Below are 23,655 nucleotides of genomic sequence, written 5' to 3'. Positions count from 1 at the left end.
GACATTGGCAACGTAACACTAAGGGCTCGTGAAAAAAGCTCGTGAAAAAAGTACCCATTTAAAATCAATATGATACCAAATATGATATAGGAGGAATATCCAATGATTAAAATTAATTATTAAGTTGTTGTGATGGTTCAGAAATTAAATAAAATCGGCCCCCTTGTCCGGCCACAGCAACCGTTTAGCTGTCTTTCCATCTTCCATCTTACATAAATAAAAAAATAAAATGTCACTCACTGTTGAAATAGAAAAAAACTTCATTTATAATGGGTTATAGTTTTCAATAAAATAATTGGATTCTATATTCAATTTCTAAAACCTAATAAATATAACCATATAAAACAGCCAAATGACAACATTAATGACGTTTTAAATGACAGGAAACGTCATGTTACCATGACAGCAAAGAGTTAGGGGGGAAGCCCGGCAGCAATTTCCAACGTTATGGGAGTTCTATGTTCGTCAGTCAGGCTACCCAACTCGTCCAGAATGACGAATAAAGGATGCTCCCTGAGCCTGTTGACACATTGGGAGTGAGAACATGCTGGAAAAACATGTGACATGCTTCTTATGTGAGGTGATCATCAGGGATCGCCCCTTTGTTCAGCTCCATTGGGTCGTACAGTCCAATATGTCCCATATGGTCTGGCAGTGAGGATTCCTGTTTTTCACCCAGGCGGCTTTCAGAATGAGGGTCAGCAATGTAAGGATCTGGTACCCAAGTCATGTGGTTGTGTGATGTTGTGGTGACCCCCAAACAGGACACAACCTCAATATCATGACAAGTGAACAATTAATGCGGTCACCGCGTTTTAAAGAAGTTCAGAGTGTTTCAGAGTTTCTGACATGATACAGACAGACAGATCCAGTGTCCCAGAGAGAGAAGAGTCCCGACACTCCCTGATCTCACTGCGGGGTGGTCACGTGGTTCATGTCAGCCCACTGAACTGTCATGTTCTTCTGTGGAACAGACAGCAGAGACTGAGACATTGCATGCTAAATATAAATAAAATGTTGGCTGTTATTGCATTATTCCATATTCGTAAATGTCAGTTTTACATTTGGGGTGGTGGGGTGACAACTGAAAGCTCTATATAAGAATTACTTAAATAAGTTTTGAAGGGAAAGCATCACGTTTTCGTCAGCTGGGGAAATATTTTGATGATTCAAATGCTCTTTTTTGCGTAGATGGATTATTGGATTTCCTTGATTTTGCTTGTAATTCCTATTGACTTACTCGTGGTCTGATAGTGATGGAGAAAGCAGAGTAGCAACAGTCCATTCAGCATTTATTGTCCATCCCACTTCTTCTGATGAGGCAGGAGCTGACCATACAACCATTATAATTTTAAGACTAAGCCATACAGAAAATATGAATCGAATATATTACAGAGCAACAAAAGATCACACCTGGATGAATTAAATTGTTTTTTTGTTTTTTTTTTATTAAACAGTGAGTGAAAACATCAAGAACAAATGTGCATCTGGAGACATCGTCTTCCTCTGTGTCCTGGACACTAAAAAGCAGATGAAGCAAAACAGATGATGTTCAATTGTGTCATGGTTCATTGGTTACAACTAAAAACTTCTGACAGAAGCTGCTATGCACGTTTTCAGTGCATATTTGTATTTTCACTGCAGTTACTCATGGTGTTCAGAGATTTCAGCAGCTCACATCCAACACAGAGACTCTGAGCAGGCCCACCTGGTCTTAGACCCAGACCCAGACCCAGACCTAAATCCAAACCCAGGAGACAGAGGTTGAGTGAGTCAGTGAGGAAGAAGCTGCTCGTTCTCCTTCAACAGTTCGATCTGAGGAAAAGTCACTTCCTCTTTTCAGGAATCAACTTCTACCATCTGTCCACTAGATGGAGATAACTGAGCATCAACTTAAAAATCCTCTGGTCTTCCATGTGTGAACGATAATACCAGTGAATTAAATAAAGATCGTCCCTGGGTGGGCTCGAACCACCATCCTTTCAGTTAACAGCCGAACGCGCTGACCGATTGCGCCACAGAGACATGACGAGCCGCACACCCTCACAATATTTCATGCTGTGGTTGAAAGAGGAGGGAGAATATTGGAAATGTAGGTAAAAAAAAAACAGAGCTTGAACCTCACTCAGGTACCACCTCTGATGCCAAAACCCAGGATTGAACCAGGGACCTTTAGATCTTCAGTCTAACGCTCTCCCAACTGAGCTATTTCGGCTGGATGGCCCCATTTCTGGTGGATTTTCTGTGACAGTTCTGCTTGTTTTCTCTTGAAAGAGAGTTTTTAATTTAATTGAGCCGTTCAATCTAAATAATACCTCGAGACCAACAAGCCCTCAACGAACACACACTGAGGAAGGTGGTGCAGCTCAGCGGTAGATACAGTCCATCCAACTTTGAATTAACCTTAAACAGGTTTCAAGGATATTTAGAGAATGTTCAAGAAGGACCAACATGGACAGGCAAGATTCAAACCCACTACACACACTTTGACTTGATTTTCCAACCAGTGAAGCTGGTAGACTGCAGGTGGAAGTCTCAGTACTTTTTAAAACATGCACAATAAAAATAAAACAAAATAATTAAAAGCAATTTAAAGAAAAGGCAGACCGAACCTGAACGCTCCATCTGGACTCAGGTTCTGATTGGACCTCAGCTGATGTTAATCAGTGTAATCAGAGCAGAGAGCAGCTCCGGTATGAAACCAGAATCATTGATCCCCCATGCAACACAGATGCATACGTCACACTCCCTCATGTTTGCTTCAAATGGTGAGCTCAGCACCACAAAAGTAGTACAAAGAAGTACCAAGATGTACAGAGGATCTGAAAATATAATAAGTGGTTGACCATCATGACTCCTACCAAAGTTTGTCTCCTGTGAAAAGCAGTCAATCACCAATATCCCTTCTCCTCAGCACAGCATGAGCCACAAAACCACCATTGCTCTTGCTTCAGTTGCCAAGATACTGCAACTAACAACCAGACAGCAAACCTCACACAGCTGCATAGTGTAACAGTCAGCACCCCTATTGACTGAAAGGCAACAGATGGGCTCGTCCGGGATTTGAACCCGGGACCTCTCGCACCCTAAGCGAGAATCATACCCCTAGACCAACGAGCCATGTGGACTGTGGAGGTCATGACAAAAAAGTGGGAGGAGTCTTTGATCCCTTTGATGTCATTAGAACCTTTGTGACAGAATCAGCATCTCCTTTGATGGTTACTGATGGAACATTTGTGGCGTTTGTTTTTTTTTTTTTTTGATTAACCTCATTATTTACACACAGCACATTCAGGACATTAATGTGACAGTTAATTATATGCTAAAGAAAAGTCACGATGGTCAGCCACGTATGTTGGGGGTATTTTCAGATCCAAAATACATCGCTGTACATCAGAGTGGTGCTGTGGCTTAGTTGGTCAAAGCGCCTGTCTAGTAAACAGGAGAGCCTGGGTTCAAATCCCAGCAGTGCCTCATTGATAAAATGTAAGGCTGTTGAGTTAATCTCATGTAAGTTCTGTTAAAAAGACACAACACTCTCTCTGACCAGTCAGTTAACTGTTACAGTCTTTATGTCTCTCTGTTGAGCATCCTTAAGTTTTGTGGAAGAGGTGAAATCAAACCAGATACTATCCAGCAAAAACAGCTGTGAATTTGAGCCGGTAACAGGCTTTGATGTCATTAGAACCTTTGTGACATCACAGAATCAGTATTCAGGGGTGCTGATTTATATTGGTGGGAGTGTTGATAGATTGTTGGAGCTGCTTTGAAGAATTTCCAGGATGGCCGAGCGGTCTGAGGTCGCAGTCTCTCCTGGAGGTGTGAATTCAAATCCCGCTTCTGACAGAAACTGCTTTTCTTTTCTCGACTGCTGTAAGATGTGTTTGGGGACAAAGTTGTTTTGGTCAACTTTTGACCACCCACACTTCAGGCAGGCTATCAGGCAGTCTTTACTGTAAGGCCACTTTCAGACTGCTCAAATGGTAGAGTGCTCGCAAAAATGTTGAAATGGAAACATGAATGTTACTGAGTGTTATTTTCCCGTTTGTTTTTACTTTTTCTATGATACAGACACGGTTTCAGAGAACAACTGCAGAGAAACTGGCAGTACTGATGCTAAGCTGATTAAAGTGATTAAACAGGACATCCTGCGTTCAAACCCCCGCAGGGCTTCACTCTGAGTGGAGTTCCTGCTCATCACTGAAACAAACTGATGAAAACCATCACTTCCTGTATTACAGCTTTTACCTGCACTATCTGGACAAGAGAAACAGAAATTTTGTGGTTGTTGCTGTTTTTAGCAGAAGGTGATTGATCATTGGCTGGAACTCATATCAATCAGATATTTCTTTATTTGGACCATGTAACGTTGCTCACAATATTTAAACAAAAAACTCCATATGTATTCCAAAGCAGCCCAATTTTTATCTTCCGTATCCAATGTCATCAATTATGACACAACTATCAATGTGTTCAGCTGTTTGCTGAAAGACTTTGAAGTCCACCCAGAGACCTGCTGTGTTTAGTTCACTTGTTGCTGTATCTAGTTGGAACAGCAGGCTGCAACATCATGTCTCAATGGTGCAATCGGTCAGCGCATTTGGCTGTTAACTGAAAGGATGGTGGTTTGTCTTATTCACTGGAATTATAGTGGACATGTGGAACCCCAAGATTTGATCTGGAGAAGGTGTATGACCGGGTTCACAGGGATGTTCTGGAGTATGGAGCCATCCCATCATTATATGGCAATAAACTGAACTTGTCTCTGGTGGGTGTTGGCGTCCAGCAGGGCTGTGCTTGGTGTCCCATACTTGAGGTTGTCATGGTCTCCAGGGTGACAGTCCTTTTCGTTTTCTTATGGTGTATTGTGGTAATCACTTATTCTATTCTGTCAATTAGGACTGCTCGTGCTGAAGTCCACCCATCTTCGTACCTTCGAACCGCCCATCTTTGTTTTTCTTGGTTATACGGGGGGGCTCTGTCTTGGTTTTTGCATTGGCTGTGGTTGTCTGAACACTCTGGCTTTATGTTGCTTGCCTTTGGATGGATGCAGACAAAGTTCCATTACTGTGAATAATGTAGAGAAAAGACTAACCTTCCTCTGGCAAAAGTTAAACTGCAATGGCCAGGAATCAAACCCGGGTCAACTGCTTGGAAGGCAGCTATGCTCACCACTATACCACCATTGCACGTGAAGGGGAACAATCACAGTCCTTTTTAATGAAACTGGTTATGGGAACATGTGGCTGGATTTATGACCGAACATTATCCACACCTTAAATGAATCAAAGTAAACTAATCATCCCTCAACAACAAACATGGCAACTTGCACAGTGTTTTATCATGAAGTCTTGAAAACTAAACTAAAGCAGACAGAAACAAAAAGGGAGACACACAGAGACTGAACAGGCTGATCAGGAGAACAGGCTCTGTGGTCGGCCTGACTCTGGACTCTGTGCAGCCTTTGTGTTTACATCTGAACCACATGTGATTTTGGAAATTCTTCAAAGCAGCTTCAAAGGAAGAGTTTCATTCTGTGAGTACTGTGACATCATCAGGTGATGCGTCAAAGGCAGCAGCTCTTCAGACTCACACATCACTTCAAACCTTTGAGGAAGTGACACACAACTGTGAGGAGCACACGTGTTCACCGACACAGATGTGGTTTCAGAGACAGACTGCAGAGAAACTGTCAGTACTGATGCTGAGCTGCTTAAAGTGTCTGTCTTATAAACAGGACATCCTGCATTCACCCAGCAGAGCTTCACTCTGCTCATCATGTCTCTGTGACTCAATCTGAAGGGATCAGTAGTGTGACAGCAGGTTTTTAATGATGTAGCAGATAGAAACAGACAGGTAGAAACTAAATTTCTGCTGTTTTATTGTTCTGCAAGAGCCGAATACATGTCTGTAAGTGTTGTTGCACATGTCTGTATTACTGCCATGTTTAAGTTGGAATAAATTCACTGACGCTTTAAAATGATCGCGGTACTGATGCTAATCCCGTTAGCCGGTCTATGGCGTTTTCCATTGTATGTTAGCATTAAGCGGACATAAAGGACTTTATGTTAAGATAAAATGATGGCAGTAATGCTGGTTAAAATGACTTTGAATGCTATTTTAAATACGTAGCTGTTCAGTCATTTGTGGTTTTATTTTGTGGATGACAAAGTAACTCATTTTATTATTCTCGCTTTCGGTCGAAAAAAGCCGAGTCCAGTCGAGGAGAGCCGAATCTTCAGAGAATCCGTGCAGACAGGGGGGTTATTTTGATGGACACACCATGAGGCCAATCACATGAGAGGACAAACTGATGTTTTCACTATAATATTCAGCTGGTAAATTGACATAGATATGAAGTTTTACAGGTGACCAAGAAGAGACGTTTTCTTTGCTCTACAACGTAACTTTGTGAAAATAACATGTCTGTGGTTGTTTTCTGATCCCTCCTTCGTTTCTTCATGTCTTCTGTTTGTGTCTCTCTCTCGGAGTGATGTTGTTACTGAAGCCGACTCTGACCCCTCACTGAGCGGGTCGGTGCGGAGAAACACTCCGTTACCTCCGACAGCTGAGCGGTATCGCTTCTCGGCCTTTTGGCTAAGATCAAGTGTAGTATCTGTTCTTATCAGTTTAATATCTGATACGTCCCCTACCCGGGGACCATATATTAAATAGATTTTTGGAACAGGGAGATGGAATAGGGGCTTGCTCCGTCCACTCCACGCATCGACCTGGTATTGCAGTATCTCCAGGAACGGTGCACTCCCTCTGTGTGTTCAATACAAGTCCTGTTCAGCTCAACATCACCTTAAACACATGATGGTGTCTTCATGTGTGTAACGCTGAGTGTACAGAGTGTTCATGTTCAGTTTATGGTTTTACAATCAGTCATGCATTCATGTAGAATCATCAGTTTAATGTTGCAGCTGATTTCATCAGGTTATATTCTGCTGATCAGACTGAATCAATAAAGTTTTGTTTCAACACGTCATCGTTTAAATGTTGGTTGTGTTTTGCATTTGTCAGCTGAATCCACAGAGTGACTGAAATGATGAAGTAAATCCAGGAAAGGAAAAACATTTGGCTCTGAATCTCAATGTAGATTTGAACAAAGAGCTCCAGCTGAAGAAAACAATGCTGTCTGTTTCCAGATGATGAAGAACTCAGTTCTCAGTTGATGCTCAGTTATCTCCATCTAGTGGACAGATGGTAGAAGTTGACTCCTGAAAAGAGCAAGTGACTTTTCCTCAGATCAAATTTCTTCTCTTCACTTGTTTCCGCATTTGAGGTTTAAATACAACCACTAACTCCTCATTATTAACTAAAACTGTGCCCCGTGTGAGGCTCGAACTCACGACCTTCAGATTATGAGACTGACGCGCTGCCTACTGCGCCAACGAGGCCTGGAACAGGCGGAGCACCCAAAGGACACGTCGGGGGCACCCAGCACAGCACAGACTAACCTCAGGGGAACAGACCGTTGCCAAAAGGAAAGGAACATCATCAAAATCAAAAACGGGACAACTTTCATAAATCTGACCTGCAGGGATTATCACAACGTTCATCAGAACCAACAACAACCACTCTTGTCCAGATATTGCAGGTAAAAGCTGTAATACAGGAAGTGATGGTTTTCATCAGTTTGTTTCAGTGATGAGCAGGAACTCCACTGAGAGCAAAGCTCTGCTGGGGTTTGAACGCAGGATGTCCTGTTTACAAGACAGACACTTTAATCAGCTTAGCATCAGTGCTGCCAGTTTCTCTGCAGTTGTTCTCTGAAACCGTCTGTGTCTGTATCATAGAAAAAGTAAAAACAAACGGGAAAATAACACTCAGTAACATTTATGTTTCCATTTCAACATTTCTGAAGCACTGATTTACAGGAAAACGTCATTTATCTCAGAATGGGGATCAAATCCATGACTGTGGTGTTATTAGCACCACGCTCTAACCAGCTGAGCGAACCTAACTTTTGAGATGTTGAGGATAATTCTAATTCTACATGCTACATTCTACATGCTAAGCGAGCGCTCTACCATTTGAGCAGTCTGAAAGTGGCCTTACAGTAAAGACTGCCTGATGGCCTGCCTGAAGTGTGGGTGGTCAAAACTTTGTCCCCAAACACATCTTACAGCAGTCGAGAAAAGAAAAGCAGTTTCTGTCAGAAGTGGGCTTTGAATTCACACCTCCAGGAGAGACTGCGACCTTAGACCGCTCGGCCATCCTGGAAATTCTTCAAAGCAGCTCCAACAATCTATCAACGCTCCCACCAATATAAATCAGCACCCCTGAATACTGATTCTGTGATGTCACAAATGTTCTAATGACATCAAAGCCTGTTCAACCGGCTCAAATCCACAGCACTCTGCTCAGCTGTTTTTGCTGGATAGTATCTGGTTTGGTTTCACCTCTTCCACAAAACTTCAGGCTGCTCCAAAGAGACTGTGACAGTTAACTGACTGGTCAGAGAGAGTGCTGTGTCTTTTTAACAGAACTTACATGAGTTCAACAGCCTTAAATTTTATCAATGAGGCACTGCTGGGATTGGAACCCAGGATCTCCTGTTTACTAGACAGGCGCTTTGACCAACTAAGCCACAGCACCACTCCGATGTACAGGGATGTATTTTGGATCTGAAAATACCCCCAACATACGTGGCTGACCATCGTTTCTTTAGCATATAATAAACTGTCACATTAATGTCCTGAATGTGCTGTGTGTAAATAATGAGGTTAATCAAAAAAAAAAAAACAACCCACAAACGTTCAAAAGGAGATGCTGATTCTGTGATGTCACAAAGGTTCGAATGACATCAAAGGGATCAAAGACTCCTCCCACTTTTTTGTCATGACCTCCCCAGCCCACATGGCTCGTTGGTCTAGGGGTATGATTCTTGCTTAGGGTGCGAGAGGTCCCGGGTTCAAATCCCGGACGAGCCCATCTGTTGCCTTTCAATCAATAAGGGTGCTAACTGTTACACTATGGAGCTGTGTGAGGTTTGCTGTCTGGTTGTTAGTTGCAGTATCTTGGCAACTGAAGCAAGAGCAATGGTAGTTTTGTGGCTCATGCTGTGCTGAGGAGAAGGGATATTGGTGATTGACTGCTTTTCACAGGAGACAAACTTTGGTAGGAGTCATGATGGTCAGCCACTTACTTTGCAATATTTTCAGATCCTCTGTACATCTTGGTACTTTTTTGTACTACTTTTGTGGTGCTGAGCTCACCATTTGAAGCAAACATGAGAGAGTGTGACGTATGCATCTGTGTTGCGTGGGGGATCAATGATTCTGGTTTCATACCGGAGCTGCTCTCTGCTCTGATTACACTGATTAACATCAGCTGAGGTCCAATCAGAACCTGAGTCCAGATGGAGCGTTCAGGTTCAGACTGACTTTTCTTTAAATTGCTTTTAATTATTTTGTTTTATTTTTATTGTGCATGTTTTAAAAAGTACTGAGACTTCCACCTGCAGTCTACCGGCTTCACTGGTTGGAAAGTCAAGTCAAAGTGTGTTGAAGTCTATGGGGTTTCATACAGACAGAGTGAAAGGTATCATGTTCTGAGATGCTGCATGTGGTCAGTATTGGGATTGAGCCCATGACCTTGGTGTTACCAGCACCACACTCTCACCATTGCAGTTAGCTGTGTATGAGGCAGCTGAGCTGCAGACCATTCAGTGTGTAGTGGGTTTGAATCCTGCCTGTCCATGTTGGTCCTTCTTGAACATTCTCTAAATATAGATGGACTGCGTCTGCTTTCAAAACTGTTGTCAGATCTTTCATTTTTTTCCAACGAGGAACGATGAACACTGACGAGGATGGGATTCGAACCCACACGTGCAGAGCACAATGGATTAGCATGGATTATCACCAACTTTACTGCAACTGCAAGCTATGCTTTGTGAAAAGGTACAATGTAGCACATTGTTTGTTATTTGCATCACTGCCTTAGCAAAGGATGGTTTCCATCATCCACCTCTGGGTTTTCAAGAAATTAAATATGACAAGAACAGACAATAAACTGACAACAGGGCATTAAAATGGGCCACACTCAGACCCCACATGGCCCAAAGGACAAGGTGTTTGACTTTGGATCAGAAGACCGAGGGTTTGAGGCCCTGGCTGCAGTAGACAAGAGAACCTGTTAATGTTGTTGCACGGTCCTGTGTTTAGCAGAAGGAAATTGGTGAGTGCCTTTTCATAGGAGACAAACTTTGGTAAGAGTCATGAGAGTGAGGCACTCCTGTTGGCTACAAGACATTATGGGCTCGACTGGGATTTCAACCCAGGACACTTCCTGTACTACAGCTTTTACCTGCAGTCTGTGAACAAGAGAAACTGTAATTTTGTGTTTAGCAGAAGGAAATTTGGTGATTGACCACTTTTCACAGGAGACAAGAATTAAGGCATTTATAATTGCAACATGGCATGACATTCATTGATTGATTATAAATGATCAGCTCAGAACCAAACAGTGTATCTTTCATCCAAAGACACACTCCACTCTCCACACAGGAGGTGTTTCAGGTGTCTGTTTGTACACAAGCTGCATGAATGTGACACAGAGCTCATGTTTAAAGTATTTTTCTTTAGTTTTACAATCAGTTATTGTGTCTGGAGCTCTGACTGTTTCCAAAAGTGCAGGTGACCTAAATTCAGCAGGACAGGCAGCATTATCAACGGCCTCATCTCATCCAAAAGGTTTCATCAGACAGATGCTGTCACAGGAGCTCAGCAGCCATCTGGTTAGCTAAAGCTGCCCATCAAGCAGGGGATGTAGCTGAGCGGTAGAGTGCATGCTTTGCATGTATGAGGCCCCGGGTTCAATGCTGAAATGAGAGATGAAAAGCTATGTAGTAAATTTCGACCAACAGTTAATGGAAAATTTAATCACATCAGTGGAGGTGTAGAGGAAAGGGACAGCACAGCTGTGGTAACATCAACATGTAGTGGCAGTAAAGGCAGTAAACATTGCTCAATGTAGTTTGTTATTTGCATCAGTGCCTCAGCAGAGGTGGGTTTTGGGCCCAGCACTCTTCCACTGCTCCACTGCTGCTTCACACTCAGCTGTGAACCGATCCAAAGAGTGCTGTCGTTCTCAGGCTGATGGGGCCGAAAGGAGCACATCATCTGCAAAATCCTCCAGATACTGACCTGGAACCCCTCCTCAGACTATTTCTCTGAATTTTTTGGGGGGTTGGGGGGCCAGCTTCATGCCGGTGTGTGATGAGCCTGTCGTTAGCACACACCCTCTGGTCCCCCTTCTTGAAGGGCTGTTAATGATTACTTTTGTTACTTTATTTATTTAAGAAATCTATGCAGCTAATGGTTGTTGTGGCCGAGTGGTTAAGGCGATGGACTTGAAATCCATTGGGGTTTCCCTGCGTAGGTTCGAATCCTGCCAACAACGGCTAGTCACTTTTGACCAAGTTTCCCAGTGAGAGAGCTCCAGAGCAGGTTAGAGAATATCTGTAATATGCACGGCATTAAAATATGGGACAGCTGATTCATGTTGTTCGGACTCATCTTAGAGGATCAGAGCACTGACTGGTGCTCAGTTTTCATTATCAAGGTCGGTGATAGGGACACACCTTTAGTTCCACTTCCAGGCCATGGACGCAAGAACGAGAATAGCAACACTGCAACAGTGTTTCTGCAAACAAGGCAAGAGAGGAAGCCTGACAAAAAATTTCAGATAATGTAAATTAATATAGATGATATAATGTATCATTATATTTACATAACTTTAATTCCTTCCTTAACATTGTCTCACAATGAAGAATACATGGAAATCACTTAGATTAGGGCCGGGGTCGGCAACCTGTGGCTCCAGAGGAAAAGCTTATTTTGGAAAAAAATAAAAATAACAGTTAATGGTCAATTAATTTATTTTGTCTTATTTATTTAGTATAGTTATTTTGGAACCTTATTTCTTTGGAGATTCAGATGCTCTTGTGACTTTAAAATAAATTTTGTTTTAAAAGCTAATAGCTTGCTCAGAAGCACAACTGGAGCGACATTGAAAGGCTTCCCAAACCAACGTTGTTGGCAACGGTTGGTTGCGCGGGGAAACCCCAATGGATTTCTAGTCCATCGCCTTAACCACTCGGCCACAACAACCACACACAGCAAAGCTCCCAGCACAGCTTCCAACTCTTTTTCCTTGAGGGAATTATGCTGGAGATGACAAACCTGGAGGGGAAGTGTGTGTTTGGGGACATCTGGAGAGAATTGGACCTGGTAGACCTCCAAACCTACCTGGGTCTGAAAAGGCTGACTGTGATGTTTCTCATTTCAGCCCAGCCGGTGTTGATATCGTCTGTCACTGTAACTTTTGTTCACAGGGAGATGAAAAGTGCCTGACTTAGTGGATTAGTTTTCATTGACAAGAAACAAACTGGCAGTGGTGGGATTCGAACCCACGCCTCCGAAGAGACTGGAGCCTTAATCCAGCGCCTTGGACCGCTCGGCCACACTACCACAAACGGTTCCAGTTCTGTTGTTGCTTCTGTCGGGCAGAACTCAAAGGTACCATGTTTGTCTTTTGAGCTTCATTAACAGAGCGCACTCTATGGTGGAGGTCATGAGAAAAAGTGGGAGGAGTCTTTGATCTCTGTGATGTCATTAGAACCTTTGTGACATCACAGAATCAGCATCTCCTTTGATGGTTACTGATGGAACAGGAAAAGGTCAGATCCTGATATAATCTTGTGAATCCACAAGTATGCCTTTCTTTGTTTGTGTACCAACAGCCTGAGCTCTGGTTCTGACTTTGTTTTGATGAACCTCATTATTTACACACAGCACATTCAGGACATTAATGTGACAGTTTATTATATGCTAAAGAAACTTTGGTAAGAGTCATGATGGTCAGCCACGTATGTTGGGGGTATTTTCAGATCCAAAATACATCCCTGTACATCAGAGTGGTGCTGTGGCTTAGTTGGTCAAAGCCCCAGTCTAGTAAACAGGAGATCCTGGGTTCAGTGTCTCATTGATAAAGTTTAAGGTTGTTGAGTTAAATTCATATACGTTTCATTAAAAGGACACAGCACTCTCTCTGACCAGTCACTTAACTGCACAGTCTTCATGTCTCCCAGCAGCTCCTTGTTGCTAAAGTCAGATGTTGTAGAAAAAAAGTACTTCTGGGTTTTCATCAGCTGTAGGTTACAACGATGAACATTATAGATATGACAGACAGAGTTCTTGATGTTTTCCTGTTAATCAGTGCTGCTGAAAATCTCATGTAGTGTGTATAAACAGCAGAGGATGGTTTTGATCCATCGACCTCTGGGTTATGGGCCCATCACGCTTCCACTGCACCACTCTGCTCGTTATGTTCAGGTTGACATGCAAACGTTCAGTTTGCAGTGTCCTCTGTCCATGACTTGTTCTAAGAATGTGTTAAACAATGTGTGTGAGTGTTGTTGTGGGTGTGTATCTACTGTAACAGACCGACTGTAGCTGAATAGATAGAACGGTTTCCTCCTCCTCCTGGTCTGTAGACCAGTTCTATAAATGTTATCTCATAATTTTGGACCTTCAAGGACACACACTGTGTAACAGGAGCTCAGTGGACAGGTGAAAAACAGAAACTTAGGTTCAGTGGAAAAGTACAGAGTAAGGATACATGCTGTCTTTAAACAAAGCCAACTGTAACACTGTCATATTTTAATGTTGTGCAGATTACAGAGACTCTCCAACATCCTCTGTAGCTCCCCAACCGGGAAACTTGGTTTCATGTTATTTTTCATTTGATGTCTAAAATATTTCCTTCAGTTCTGAGTTCCTGGCAGGAAGCTAAATATGGAGAGGAAGGCCCACAAGAAGTGGAGCAGAGCATTGGTGGAGGAGGAGCAGGGAGCAGGTTTTCAGCTTCTGTTTAGTTTGATTGATAGTTTTTTTCACTGACTTATGTCAAGTTAAATGAAACACTCTTGTCCCTAGAGTTTAAAGAAGTATTAGTTCATTGGTTAAAAACCCCAGTGTGCCGTTTTTGAGTGAGGTATGTTCTGTTCATTTTTGTTTAAGCTTCAGTCTCTTTATGCTTAGTTGACCTTTCTTAAATAGGGCCTATATTTGTCAGTTTTTTGGAGTTATATTTCATAATGGTGTAAATTGTTCTTTGTTGTGACATTGCTTCTTTTAATTAAAAGAAAAAAAAATCTTTCATACCTCTGTCCTTTTCTGTTTGATCCCCAACAATTCCCATTAGTTTAAAATATAGAAAACCTAAAACAGGATTTGATTCCATAACAGCAGGACAAAGTGTGTCATTAATCTTCTGGATTCTACAGACTGAGTTCATGTTCTGATAGATTTATTTTACAGCTGTAGTAACAATAAATCTCCAGCAGGTGGAAGTATTGCTGCTCAGATGTCATGTACACTGTTGGACACACAATACTCACAGAGGACTTCATTGTGCTGCAGTGAGATGTATAAAAAGCTCCAGTTCTACAGTCAGAAGATGTCCAGTCTGAAGGTGGATGAGTTCTGACTGCAGAAGAAAGTTTCAGAGCGTCTTCCAATGGCTGATTATTGATCTGTGATTAGGTTATGAGCTATAAACACTGATCATCTTCATTACAAACCAATTCCAAACAATATGTAAACTCCATGTCTGAATAGAGGTGGATGTGTGAACGTGTGTTAAAATCAGACAGAATTTGCACTCATTCAACTCAAATCAGCACTAATCACAGTCATTTACAGTAACAAGCGTCCCTCTGTCTTTTCTTTTCCCCTGTAATTTCTAACCCCCCACTCCCACCCTGCTGCTACAGACCAACAAGTAAACATATGCAACGTAAAATACAATAAAATATATAAAAACAAACATAAGAAAAACATTTGATTTGGGTTGTTGGTTGTCCCTGCAGGTTAGATTTATGAAAATTGCCACGTTTTTGATTTTGATGATGTTCCTTTTGGCAACGGTCTGTTCCCCTGAGGTTAGTCTGTGCTGTGCTGGGTGCCCCCGACGTGCCCGGGGTCCTTTGGGTGCTCTGTTTGTTGCAGGCCTCGTTGGCACAGTAGGCAGCGCGTCAGTCTCATAATCTGAAGGTCGTGAGTTCGAGCCTCACACGGGGCACAGTTTTAGTTAATAATGAGGAGTTAGTGGTTTAAACCTCAAATGCGGAAACAAGTGAAGAGAAGAGAGAGAAGAAGAGAAGTTTGATCTGAGGAAAAGTAACTTCCTCTTTTCAGGAATCAACTTCTCCCATCTGTCCACTAGATGGAGATAACTGAGCATCAACTGAGAACTGAGTTCTTCATCATCTGGAAACAGACAGCATTGTTTTCTTCAGCTCAAACAATCTGCTGGAGCTCTTTGTTCAAAACTAATTAAATTAAACTGTTTTTTAAACTGTAAATTAACTAATTAAATAATTCCAGTGACTGTAGATTCAGCTGACAAATGCAAAATACAACCAACATTTAAACGATGACGTGTTGAAACAAAACTTTATTGATTCAGTCTGGTCAGCAGAGTATAACCTGATGAAATCAGCTGCAACATTAAACTGATGTTTCTACATGAATGCATCACTGATTCTAAAACCATAAACTGAACATGAACACTCTGTACACTCAGCGTTACACACATGAAGACAACATCATGTGTTTAAGGTGATGTTGAGCTGAACAGGACTTGTATTGAACACACAGAGGGAGTGCACCGTTCCTGGAGATACTGCAATACCAGGTCGATGCGTGGAGTGGACGGAGCAAGCCCCTATTCCATCTCCCTGTTCCAAAAATCTATTTAATATATGGTCCCCGGGTAGGGGACGTATCAGATATTAAACTGATAAGAACAGATACTACACTTGATCTTAGCCAAAAGGCCGAGAAGCGATACCGCTCAGCTGTCGGAGGTAACGGAGTGTTTCTCCGCACCGACCCGCTCAGTGAGGGGTCAGAGTCGGCTTCAGTAACAACATCACTCCGAGAGAGAGACACAAACAGAAGACATGAAGAAACGAAGGAGGGATCAGAAAACAACCACAGACATGTTATTTTCACAAAGTTACGTTGTAGAGCAAAGAAAACGTCTCTTCTTGGTCACCTGTAAAACTTCATATCTATGTCAATGTCGGATTCTCTGAAGATTCGGCTCTCCTCGACTGGACTCGCTTTTTTCGACCGAAAGAGAGAATAATAAAATTATACTTTGTCATCCACAGAATAAAACCACAACTGAACACACACATATTTAAAACAGCATTCAAAGTCATTTTAACCAGCATTACTGCCATCATTTCATCTTAACATAAAGTCCGCTATGCCCGTTTAATGCTAACATACAATGGAAAACGCCATAGACCGGCTAACGGGATTAGCATCAGTACCGCGATCATTTTAAAGCGTCAGTGAATTTATTCCAACTCAAACATGGCAGTAATACTTCCAAACACAGTTGGCAGAATACAGACCTGCAAAGGGAAACCACACTGGATTAGTGTAAAGGTTGGTAATTTTCAGTAATGGGTGCATCACTGCTGATGTAAAGACAGAAGGAACAACCCGGAAGATTTATAAACGTCTTATCAATGACTGGAAAAATATCTGAAGATTGAAAAGATTTTGAAAGTATTGTGGGTATATCATCTAAAGGAGAAGAGGAAGATTTCATGCTATTAATAGTCTTCATTAGCTCTGAATGAGACACTGGATGAAATATAGAAAAGGTCTGTAGAGAAAACAGAGATTGCACAATCTGAGCTCTGGTGTTTGAACCTCTTTCAGCAGGAAGGATCGATATGATTCACATCTTGGAATACAAAAGAATAGGATAGAAAAAGAGAAAATGATACCTTTGTCCTTTTCTGTTTGATTCCCAACAGTGCTCATTAGTTTAATACGTCATTAATCTTCGGGATTCTACAGACTGTGGAGTTCATGTTCTGACAGATTTATTTTATAACTGTAGTAACAATAAATCTTGTACTGCAGTGATATGTATATGTATGTATCTGCTGGTTCTGCCCTGTTTTATGAAGTGCCAAACTGCACACACACTGATTTACACAATGATGCTCTAACGGAGATGATCAGAATCAGAAAGACGTTATTAAAAATTCTGCTGTTTGGCATCTTCTCCTCTAAAAGTTCAGGAAATGGACGGATCTGCAGAACTTCTCTGCTCTCCAACAGAGAAGCTGGATGCTGCTGTTGTGCCCTTAAACAGGAAAATATTGAGTTGTCAGGGACGAAGAAACACACACAGCTCTCACCTTCACTCGTCTGCACAATCGATGCACAATCAACCTAGACATAAACACAAATGACCAATTCGTATTATTTACTCTGGCTGTATATTCTTCACAGTTTTAAAATCAACGTTAGCAACATATAAATAACACCATAAGAAATAAAAATGGATGAAATCATGGATTCTGAAAATTGTTTTGAAATTATAATTCTTATCTACCATATGTTTTATTTATATTATATTATTTCTCCTTTTTCTTTCTTAATGCTCATGCTATCGCATGACATGTTTAACAAACCATTTTTATAACTTAGAATGTAAATATAAATTGTGAAAACTTCAGTTATTTACAACCATTGATATTCAATTTCAGGCAATGTCTCAGGCGGTCTTTGAACATCTATCTACAAATATTTACAAACCAATCAGATTTCACAATGTGGTGCTGCACAAATTATTATTTTTATCTAAAAACTCACTGTCGATATCCTTTTATTTTACTGCTGTCGCTCCAAAAATCTTTCTCCTCTCCTTAGCAACCAACTGTTGCGTCTTGCCTAATAATTTTTTGATTGGCTGGCGTAGTGCATTTTTCCACCAATAGGAAAGGGGGCGCCATGTTTCTTTCTGCTTGTGAGCGCTTCCCTGTTTTTACTGAACGGGACAGGAAGGAGCATAAAGAGTGACGCAGATCGCTTATTACTCGGCCTATCAGTCAGGTTTAAAAACAGTATATAGTTTGAAGACCTCACTTTGGACACAAGTTGAAATGGAGACTCAGTGAAGAAGGGAAATATGAGGCACAGTAACACCCATATCAGAGGAAACACAAACACACGCACTCCCATGCAGGGTTGTGTGACTTCCAGTAACCGCAGCAGCTAAAAGGAGAAGTGTTCAGAGTTCAGCCTCCATTTTGAAGCTGTCGGAGCAGAAGCAGGGAAACTGAAGGCTGAGGCCGGTGAGTGTTAACATTATTATTATTTCACTGTCAGTTTGTCCCTGTGGACTGTGGAGGGACGAAGACTCACAGTGGACTTCTGTAACACTGTGACACTGAGACATGGAGGTCAGAGTTTACTTTGACGAACAGAGAAAAACTCCAGCTGAGCTGAGAACAGACCGTAATGTCTGATAGTATCAAAGGATGAAGGATCTACCTGATACAGAAAGTTCAGAGCTGCTCTGGAATCAGATTTTACTGTAAGTCATATTCAGTTTTCCACAGAGAGCTCAGACTGTGTTTGGATCAACAACTTTTGAAAACCTATTTTTTAGCAATTGATATTTACAAATTTTATTTGAAAACTGACAGTTTGATGCTCATATCTGAGACCATGATGATCATTTTCAACCAGCTACCTTCTCAGATATATAAAGAAGAGTTACTAACTGAGATGGGCTGTTGAAGAGTTGAAGAACATGACAAAAAGACAGGAAGATAGACAAAGTGATAAAAGATTTTTTTCTAATAAGAATGAATATAATTCTATCCTGAGTAAATGTCACTATACACTTGAATAATTATAACGATGATAAGGATCATTATAGAAATAAACAGAAACCTGCGCTTCTTTTTTATTTCCCCGACAATCTGTCTCTTAGGACTAACAGTGTTCTCTTCTAAAGTTTTATTTCTGCCATTCACCTTGTTTCATTTAGGTCAGAACTTGGGCTTTCAAAAAATGTGTGTTTTCTTTTGTCAGTTTGATCAATCATTGTTTCCTCTTCAGTAAAATTGAGCTTTTACTTTTTGGCTTACTTATACAATCATGAAATTTTTCCTAAAGAAAAATACTAAACTAAATGCAAACCAGTCAATTGATGTGTGGTGGTTATCACCATGTTGTGGACAGATAGTAGAACTTCATCACGTCCTGTTTGTTTTTTATAAGGCGGAAGAAAAGTTGAGTAATGAAGTGAAGAACGAGCAGCCACATGTTTTCTGAACACACAAAGCTGGAATGTGTGTAAATCAACCTGAAGTGAGTTCAGCAGGTGAGAATCTGTATATTTCTGATCAGCAGGATCACTGTGATCACATTGTACTTGTTGATTTAGAGTTTATGTTAGTTTTGGCAGCAGTTTGATTATAATCGGAGTTTATTGATGGAGGTTCCTCAGAACTGGTCAGCTGGCTAAGAGGCCTCTGAACTCAGTTTGACTTCAGTTTCCTCGGTTCATTTGTCTTCCAATACATTTAGAAACAATAAGAAACAAAGGCAGCACTTTAATATGACCAGTTTGTTCAGCACAAACAGTTTGATTTCTCCACACTGTGACTGATTTAATGTAAAATGTTCCCACATTGTTTATCACCATCTAGTGGACAGATAGTAGAACTTCATCACATCATGTTTGTTTCCTGTAATGAGGAAGAAAACTGGTTCAATAACACTGATGTAAAATCTTTCCATATTGTTCCAGAACAAAGATGAGCCAACAATAATTTCTTAGGAAGATATTTTTTATTGTTTATCACTTTAATCCATGAGAACACTGATTGAAAACATGTAATATTCAAGTCTATGTCTCCTGAAAGCATTGTCTCAGCTCTGTTGCTTTTTAATAACAAAACCAAAAGACATGGAAGTGAAGAGTTTTTTTAAACTGATGACAGCAGAGAAGAAGGTGATGATGAAAGGAGATGTTGGTTTAAAGTTGAAGCAAACAACAAAATACAAAAAAATAGGAAACACTTGCCCCTGGACATTTATGTTTTGTCTTGTTTTTACATAATTTTCCTCTTCATTACATGTTATTGTCCTCTTTGACAATTATATACAATTATATATACAAATATATACAAATATTGAGATTGAAGTAATGAAGAAATTCAGATTTCTGATGGCTCCATCTGTTGGTTGAACTCAGGATGACATAGTTGTTGTTGGCTCTGAATGATTTGTTTTCTCACTCACTCTCATTCATCGTCATCTGCTTTTATCCGTATCCGGGTTGCTGCACTGCTGGAGCCAATCCCAGCTCACATTGGGCAAGGGGACAGGTCACCAGTCCATTGCAGGGACAACACATAAGGACAAACAGAGACAAACAACCACTCACACCTGCGGTGAATTTAACATCGCCAGTTAACCTGTACATGCATGTCTTTGGATGATGGGAGGAAAACAGAGTACCCTGAGGAAACCACGCAGACTCTTAACTGCTTACTGATATTTAAAAATGTTATCCATGCTTAGAAATTCACATTGTTGCAGCACATTTACATCTTCGTCTGCTGAGTAGTGGGTCAGGACTTTAGAGGTGTTGTTGCAGAATCACACCACCATCCCAAAGAGTCCTCTGGCACTGATTTGGTTTGGTGAACAGTTTTCACCTCACTAAAGCTTTTAATAATTGAACCCTGAAGTTATGAGGATGTGACTTTTCCTCAGCTCAAACAGACACCAGGACTGATGAGGGAGAACAAGCAGCTTCTTCTCTTCACATGAAGCTGGAAAGTGTCAGAAAGTCTCCCTGAAGTGAGTTCAGCAGGTGAGAATCTGTAAATGTGTGAACAGGATCACAGTGAACACACTGAGCTGTTTATTTACCTTCCTTCCTTTCTTCCTATTTACAGACTGAATCTATCAATATTTTATCTGGAATTAACAGTGAATAGTTCCTTCACTTTGTTCTTGCTCTGATATAAAGTAAGATTCTTAGACTTAGTAAACTCAAGATTTTAAATCACCAGAGTTAAAACAGATTTTTTTTTTTTAAAGGTGTTTAAGTGGTCACCACAAATTAATCTTAAGTGAAGCAGAAACTTTTATCAACTTTCTTGATACGGCTGAATTTGATTTCCTAGCTGAGCCATGACAGAACAAACATGTCAGAACTGGTCTGATACTTTGGATGAACTTGGATGAGTAAACTGAACTCTTCCTGTTAATGTCTGAGCATTTCCAGATACAGTGAATGCAGTGAGGGTTTGTTTTTATTGTTGGGAATCAATTGAGGTAAATCTTTACATTGTCACAAGTTATTTGCTCAATAAGGTGACATGAATTAAATCAGCTCCATCAACCCATCCTACAGTCAGATACCAACATCTAGTGGACAGAGAGAAGAAGCACCATCAGACCTGAGATACATTTCTCTGAAACTTTCAGATTACTGACAGATCAGACTGATTTCTATGTGACGTTGTGGAGGCACAGTATTTAAATAATGTGTAAAAGAAACAAATGTTTAAGGTTTATCGTTTTCATCAGATGAGAGAACCACCTCTCTTAATCTGGGGTTTCCTGACAGGACAGACTGGTTTAGTTGTAACGTTTGTTTGTTTTTATTTTTTATTTTTTTGGCTTCGGAAGGAATCATTTGGCCCTCAAAAATGTATTTCATTAAAATTCTGAAGATTCAAATGTGCCAACCTATGGTGGTCACAACTATGTCAAGGTTCAATAACTCTTCAACTTGCACTGCTAAAAGTAAATGGTGATCTGAGTTTGTTTGAAATTTAGTGTTAATGTCAATGTATAACATTGAAGATTGGTATTAACATGAATCAGGAATGTTCTCTGTTTATAACAGAATCTGGGAGTCTGGGAGTAAAAGTCTTAAGTTAATGACATATTAGTGACAGTAATGCTGATTATGTATCCTGTGATGTAAATCCTGTTGTAATGAAGCTTTTTGTTGTGTTTGTGTGAAGGTGGAGGCTCAGCTATGAATCAGTGTGAGGACAGAGAGGAGGGAGCCCCTCCCTCTAAAACCACTCTGTGTGGGGAACATGAGAGTCAGACCAAAGCTCAGAGGTGAGATGAGGATCTCTAACTGTCCATCTGTCAGAGCTCAGCACTCAGATCACTGCTCCATCATTATTCACTCTCACTGTCACTTACATTTTTTTACTGCTTCAGTTTTTTTATCCTTGTCTCTATTGGGAGCTCAACCAGGATGTGGAGATTTGTTCATTTATATTCACCAGTCCATCACAGGACCAATACACAGATACAGACAGAGACAAACAATCTGCCACACTCACACTCAGACATACGGACATGGCTGTTGTGAGGTAACAGCACTAACCATAATGCTGCTGTGCTGCCTGCATGTAGAGATATATTTCTTCTTCTTCTTCTTCGTCGTCTTCTTCTTATTATCATTTTTGTTATTATTATTATTATTTGACTTGCACATGTCAGTAATACTCAATGCAAAATACTTCACTTTTGTGAAAGCTGGACTTGGCTGATTTATTTTAAACTGATAATTTTCTGCCCATTTATTTGGTTAATACTTTTAATGTCAACTCTGTTTCTTCTAGCAACCAGAAGTCAAGACTAGATTCTCCTGAACTGAGCTGTGTGTCCATGAAGAGTGATTGGTCTATGAATCAACCTATTGACTTTAAGGGAGGACAACAGTCTGCTGTATCCAGCTGTGTGTCCATGAAGAGTGATCAGTCTATGGATGACTTTATCAAAGGAAAAAGGTAAAAGCTGATCATTTGTTGTTGTTTGACTCATTAAAGGTATCAAAGCTTGTCTATCAGTTTCTCTGGTGTTCATAGAAAACTCCTGGAACAAACTGTGTGTTTGTGTCTTTTCTCCTCAGAGTTCAGTCTGACAAACATCATCACACAGACCTGGACTCCATATTTATGGTGTGTAAATGTTCATCCAGTGACTACAACAGACACCAACAAAGACTTGAGTTTGAAGCTGCACTCTTTAGACCAGTAGAGCTTTACTCTGTGACAGACAGGAGTTGAATTGGGATTGAACAGGTTTGGGGTGGGAGAGAGTGGGAGAGGACTGGGAGTTGTAGTTCACCACAGAGCAATAATCCATCAGCCTCAACAGATATGTTCTGTATGAATATGGTCTGTTGGAGACTTTTACAAAACATTTCTGCTCCTTTTTTTTTCATCTACGGTGAATCCTAAAGAAAAGTCTTCCTTTGACCATCAACTTAGCTAGAAACCTTCCTAAGTTGATGTGTTGAAGGGCTGTATCAGTTCGGTCTTCATGTGATGATCTGGATCTCTGTGTTGTCAGAATCTAAAGTCAAACTTAGTAAGTTACACCAGTGAAGTTAGTTTAGTGAAGTCAGCAGGTATGAATCTTTCTGTGTAGCTCTGGAAAGAGACGTGGCAGCAGATGATACAGCAGCAGCTAAAGTTGAACTCTGCTGACTGATGATCTGATGCTTTGATCCATCAGTTTATACTGAGAGTGAACTTTACACAGGATGTTATTGTGTTCCAGCTGCTGGAGGAGAACATTGTCTGTTTTGTGAAGAACGAGCTGAAGGAAATCAAAAGGAGTCTGAGTCCAGATTACCCACAATTCATCAAGAATGAGGATGATGAGGTGGATGAAGAGCAGAGGAGGAGCAGAGAGGCATTTCTGAAGATCACAGTGAACTTCCTGAGGAGGATGAAGCAGGAGGAGCTGGCTGACTGTCTGCAGAGCAGTAAGAGGA

The 23,655-nt window shown here is 40.9% G+C and overlaps 13 non-coding genes across 13 annotated transcripts; 5 read left to right on the top strand and 8 right to left on the bottom strand.

Moving 5' to 3' along the window:
* Positions 1-1,951: 1,951 nt before the first annotated feature.
* On the bottom strand, positions 1,952-2,025 carry trnan-guu (transfer RNA asparagine (anticodon GUU)). Its single transcript has one exon. It is a non-coding gene; the product is annotated as a tRNA-Asn (tRNA).
* A 117-nt stretch (positions 2,026-2,142) lies between these two features.
* On the bottom strand, positions 2,143-2,215 carry trnaf-gaa (transfer RNA phenylalanine (anticodon GAA)). Its single transcript has one exon. It is a non-coding gene; the product is annotated as a tRNA-Phe (tRNA).
* An 833-nt stretch (positions 2,216-3,048) lies between these two features.
* trnap-agg (transfer RNA proline (anticodon AGG)) lies at positions 3,049-3,120 on the bottom strand. The gene has a single exon. It is a non-coding gene; the product is annotated as a tRNA-Pro (tRNA).
* Positions 3,121-3,400: 280 nt separating this feature from the next.
* On the top strand, positions 3,401-3,474 carry trnat-agu (transfer RNA threonine (anticodon AGU)). The gene has a single exon. It is a non-coding gene; the product is annotated as a tRNA-Thr (tRNA).
* A 1,643-nt stretch (positions 3,475-5,117) lies between these two features.
* Positions 5,118-5,189, bottom strand: trnag-ucc (transfer RNA glycine (anticodon UCC)). Its single transcript has one exon. It is a non-coding gene; the product is annotated as a tRNA-Gly (tRNA).
* Positions 5,190-6,577: 1,388 nt separating this feature from the next.
* Positions 6,578-6,768, top strand: LOC115058521 (U2 spliceosomal RNA). Its single transcript, XR_003842102.1, has one exon. It is a non-coding gene; the product is annotated as a U2 spliceosomal RNA (small nuclear RNA).
* Positions 6,769-7,330: 562 nt separating this feature from the next.
* Positions 7,331-7,403, bottom strand: trnam-cau (transfer RNA methionine (anticodon CAU)). Its single transcript has one exon. It is a non-coding gene; the product is annotated as a tRNA-Met (tRNA).
* A 1,127-nt stretch (positions 7,404-8,530) lies between these two features.
* trnat-agu (transfer RNA threonine (anticodon AGU)) lies at positions 8,531-8,604 on the bottom strand. The gene has a single exon. It is a non-coding gene; the product is annotated as a tRNA-Thr (tRNA).
* A 263-nt stretch (positions 8,605-8,867) lies between these two features.
* On the top strand, positions 8,868-8,939 carry trnap-agg (transfer RNA proline (anticodon AGG)). The gene has a single exon. It is a non-coding gene; the product is annotated as a tRNA-Pro (tRNA).
* Positions 8,940-11,327: 2,388 nt separating this feature from the next.
* trnas-uga (transfer RNA serine (anticodon UGA)) lies at positions 11,328-11,409 on the top strand. Its single transcript has one exon. It is a non-coding gene; the product is annotated as a tRNA-Ser (tRNA).
* Positions 11,410-12,397: 988 nt separating this feature from the next.
* Positions 12,398-12,479, bottom strand: trnal-aag (transfer RNA leucine (anticodon AAG)). The gene has a single exon. It is a non-coding gene; the product is annotated as a tRNA-Leu (tRNA).
* Positions 12,480-15,020: 2,541 nt separating this feature from the next.
* trnam-cau (transfer RNA methionine (anticodon CAU)) lies at positions 15,021-15,093 on the top strand. The gene has a single exon. It is a non-coding gene; the product is annotated as a tRNA-Met (tRNA).
* Positions 15,094-15,671: 578 nt separating this feature from the next.
* On the bottom strand, positions 15,672-15,862 carry LOC115058517 (U2 spliceosomal RNA). The gene has a single exon (XR_003842101.1). It is a non-coding gene; the product is annotated as a U2 spliceosomal RNA (small nuclear RNA).
* Positions 15,863-23,655: the final 7,793 nt, after the last annotated feature.

Source organism: Echeneis naucrates, chromosome 2 (genome assembly GCF_900963305.1).
Source record: "Echeneis naucrates chromosome 2, fEcheNa1.1, whole genome shotgun sequence".
NCBI classification, from domain to species: Eukaryota; Metazoa; Chordata; class Actinopteri; order Carangiformes; family Echeneidae; genus Echeneis; species Echeneis naucrates.
This window is presented reverse-complemented; position numbering and strand designations above follow the sequence as displayed.